Source organism: Cavia porcellus, unplaced genomic scaffold (assembly GCF_034190915.1).
Source record: "Cavia porcellus strain 051 isolate PalLab524CR breed Dunkin Hartley unplaced genomic scaffold, mCavPor4.1 scaffold_7, whole genome shotgun sequence".
Lineage (NCBI taxonomy): Eukaryota > Metazoa > Chordata > Mammalia > Rodentia > Caviidae > Cavia > Cavia porcellus.
Window position 1 is genome coordinate 73,283,010 of NW_026947490.1, and position 4,616 is coordinate 73,287,625.

Sequence of the window (4,616 nt, forward strand, 5' to 3'; positions counted from 1 at the left end):
GTAATGCCTGTGCTGTGTGGCTCAAGCACGGCCTCCCAGGGCCCCTGACTACAGCCAGACTCAGATCACAGTGACAGGGGCTCACACTTCTCCTCATCTCATTTCCCGACATCTGGCAAGACCAATATCCCTGTTGTTGCCCAAAGACACTCAAAGAGCCTTTGGCTGCAGGCTCTGGAATCTCACAGGAACAGCACCAGGCTGCCCATTTCTTCTTGGTGCGCAGCCTCAAGCCGAGTGTTGGGCATCCTCAGGCATCAGTTCCCTGCCTGTGAAATGTGGATGCTGGTGGTACTTCCTCGAGGTGGCAGTGGGATGCTCAGAAGAAAAATGTATGAGGCCTTCCCTTGTGAGCATGCAGTAGGTGAATCAGGAATTCTTACCAAAACTCTGTCAGCTGTTTCTGCCTCCTGTGGGAACCACAGCCCACCCTCCCCAGGAGCCCGGGACTGCCTCTGCCTTTGCATGCTGGCTCCAGGGGGCTCTCTGTGAGTGTCACTGCCCTCTGCCCCTCCTGCCTGTGTCCTGGCTCTGAGTCTACTCGTAGTGATGCCCCTGAGGGCAAAGGTCTCATTATTTCTTACCCCTGCGGTAGCCCTGTGGCTGCCACTGTTGCTTCATAATGAAAATAAATGACAAAAAGAATTAAATCAAGTTGTGGGTTTGTAGGGAATAAAGTATTGGCTGTTACACATGACTTTGATTTTTGAAGAGCGCCTTGTTACTAAACGCAGATTTGCAGAGAAACCATCTAAACATACAGCAGAAATGGGTCAAAGAGGGGAAGCATTCTTGGTGATCAAAGTCTGAAGACCACTTGGCCGGCACCTCTTCCCACCCAGCCCAGTGGGAGATGATCCCCCTGTTCAGCACTTCTTTTCTGAGCTTAGGTGGCAGCTGCCAGGGAAGGTTGAGGGCCAGTGTGTTGCAGCTGACCAGTGACTGGCTGCCAATCTGAGTCACTTCTTCTGCTACCTGGTCGGGTGCCCAACTGGCCCTCTGAGCTCTGGCAGCCTGCTTCTGGATCTCCTGAAGGTCCCTCAGGGTCATTTTGCTGCAAACAGCGCTCAGATTTGGAGTCCACTGTCCTCGTCCTTTGCCTGTTCTGTAGCGGGTTTCTGTGTGCAGATTTTGGTAAATAACCCAGCATCTGATGACTACATTCACAGACCTCCAGACTCAAGGATTGAGTTCTGATCCATGAAACATTTTATATGAGAATGCTTTACAGTTACAAATGCTAAGTCACAGTTAGTGATGGACTTCATAAAAACACAGAATAGGATTTAGACTCAGGACCATCTCAGGATATCAGAATGTGACCCCATGGTTAGTTATATCCCAGTGTACTGAGGCTTAGATTTCCAGATTCAGTGCTGGTTATGCAAGAGGCTGCTTTTGGACACAGAGCTTTAACATCACCACCCCTAAAACTCGAGTTAAGAGAGGCGATTGCTACAAGGCTTACCCTGCCCTCCAGTGGAACTTAGCCAACAAAACATACAAAATTAAAATTGGGTTACAATCGGTGTTTGGTGTGATTAGTTTTTATAAAAGAGCTCAACAAAAATGTATTCATCAGGAAAAGAAAGACAAATAATTTAATGCTAAACTTATTGTGACGTCATGAGATCATGACATCAGTGCAACTTACATCTGTAATTACAAGAGGTGGGCAAAGCAGTGGCCATTTGCTTCCAGACATTCACACTAATGTGGCCAGACATTCGTACTAATGAGTACAGGGAAATCCTGAGTGTGTACAGGACTCTCCTCCTCCTCCTCCTGCTCCTCCTTCTTCTTTCTCTTCCTCCTCCTCCTCTTCCCGTTTCTCCTTCTCTTCCACTTCTTTCTCCTCCTCCTCCTCCTTCTTTTTTTGCAGACTCTATTTAAAACGTGTACAAGCAAACATAAGCACACAGAAAATGGACTGGAAACACACATGAAACTATTGAAAGTGTTAATGCTGGGATTAGAGTTGGTTTTTCTTTTTGCTAACATGTACTAGTATTTATTTATGTGTTTGTTTTGCAGCATCAAGGGTTGAACCCAGGAGTGCTGAGCTACATGCCCAGTTCTTTTATTTCCAGAGATGATCTTGCTATGATTCCCCACTAGACCTGAATTTGTGACCCTCCCTGCTTCAGCCTACCAAGCTGCTGGGGTTACAGGCGTGCACCTCATGCCCAGTGTATGTACTACTTTTTAAGAGAAAAATTCAGTGAGATAAATAGACAGTGCCCTTCAGCCTGTGAAGGCAGGGAAGCTGGAGGAAATGGCTTGTTGGGGTGTTTTTGGCAGCTACAGGCCGTGTGGCCCAGTGGCTAAGCACGTGTCTCTTCACACGCCTCATTCCTTGGCTCTTCTCCTCTCCTGTTGCCCAGAAGTCTCTGCTCTGGGTTCATGGTGCACACTGGTGCACTCTGGCTCTCAAGTGTCCCCCACTGGACAGGAAATGTGTCTGACCTCCATTCCTAACTCCTTTCTAAGGTCACAGTGAAGGCTTGCTGTGTGTGGGTGTGTGGGTGCTGACCTGGCAGTGTCCATGTTCTAGAGGGGGAGTCTGCCAGCCCAGGTGCCCCCTATCTTGGGAGGTGCTTGGGAGGGTCATTGGTGCTGCTTGTCTGGCCTCCTTTAGCCTGCTGTCCAGGAGTCAGACCATGTATAGTGAATTCCTGGGAGGGACTGTAGGAGCAGTCACAGATGAAATTAGGTCTTGGGAGCGTCTGAGGTAGTGATTGTTCACATGCACAGAGCTGAGAGCACCAAGTGCCCAAGGAACACCCTGAAGGCATGGGGTGCTCCAGATGGACAGATGTTCCAGCCCAAGAGCATGGGGCACAAGAGGCAAGCTAGTTACGTAAAGGCTGTCACAAGAGAAATGTATAAATGAACGCATGTCAGTGGTTGACCCATTCCTTCTCCTCCCATCATGAGAGAGGGCTCCACCAACTTAAGCTTTCTGTCTATCCTCTCTTATCTTTATTTCTCTATCCTCTCACTGTGCTTCCCCTGGTGGTATGTTAATGTGTGTGGCCAAGTCTATCCCATAATCTGTATCTCTGTATTATTTCTTACCCATCTCTGGCCCTGGTCACATAATTTGTCATCAAATATTTTATTGCAGAATTCCTGGCTTTGTTTGGTGCTTAAATATCTTTGTATTTGAAATAATATTATGAACTCCTAGTTCTGAGTGGGTATCTTTCAGTTGGTACTGGGGAGCAGGGCTCCCTGAGAAATCTAGAAAACAAGCCTGCTGTCTTGGCGGGAGCCACCCTTCTGCTCCCACTGCCCACGTGCCTATGTGGGGTGTCCCTTCTCAGAGGCCTCTGTCAGCTACTCAGGCACGACAGCTGGAGCCACTCCTTTCATCCCTCAGCTCCTTCTAGGAGTTAGCAAACTGTCCTCTTCACAATGTCTCTTCATCTGGAGATGGAGGCTCAGTAGGGGCTACAAAGTCTGTCTCCATCTCCTCCTAATCCCCACCTGCTCCGGCCCCCACAAAATACGTGGCTGGGGCTGGGGATTTAGCTCAGCGGCATAAGCGCCTGCCTTGCAAGCAGGCAGTCATGAGTTCGATCCCTGGTACCGATAAAAAGGAAAAAGACAAAAAAAAAAAACAAAAAAACAAAAAAAAAACGTGGCAAGGTCCTCCTAGAAGAGGCCTGCCCTGCTGCTTCCTTCCTGTGACAGTCTTCATCCCTTTTCATTTGTATTCATTTAGAAATAAAACTCTTTTAGGTAGTTTTGTGAACCTCTACAAATGTGGAGATGAGTGGGATGAGCTGTCTTGGAGGGGGTGTTATGGTTTGAGTATGGATGTCCCCCCAAATCTCAGGTAGTCATAAAAGAGGGTTTCTAAAATTTGTGAAGACTCATGGTCCCATGCTGGGATTATGGGTGTGAGTGCTACACCCAAGTGGGTGTGATTTGCATACAATATAAGGGACAGAGAGAGTCTTCTCTCTGTGCTCCTCCCTTTTTTCTCTTGTTGCTTTTTCTGTCTTCTACCACCATGAACTGTTGCCCCTGTACCATGCCATCCTACCTTGGAACCAGCTGATTATGGACTGAAACCTCCACAAACTGTGAACTAAATAAACCTTTCCTTCATTTTGGATGTCAAGTATTTTGTCTCAGCAAAGAGAGAAAAGTAACCAAAACAGAGGGTAACTGTATCTAGCCCCTTCCTCTCTGTCTCACATGCAGTTCCCTCTACCATATTCTCCTGTCATGATGTCTTGGCTTGCCAACAGACCTCAAGCCAATGGGCCAACCCACCGTGGGCTGCAGCCGCCAGAGCTGAGCTGAAATAAGCTTTCCCTCCTTCTGCACTGTCACACTAACCCAAAGCCACATGGGTATGCGGGAGGGGTCAAGATCCAAATGACTGTGTTTCCCATTCAATTCTTTGCACTCTCCGTTTGTTTGTGTGACTTTTGAATGTTTTTATCAGGCATGTTTGCAGCACATAACGATTGCAGTCATTGTGTGGAGTTGGTGCATGTGCATGACGCATCTTCGTTCCTTTTACGTCCCCTTCCCCTCATTTCTCTCCATCTCTCGGTGCCCTTCTCATTTGTAAAAGATCTCTGTTTTCTATTCTTTCTGAT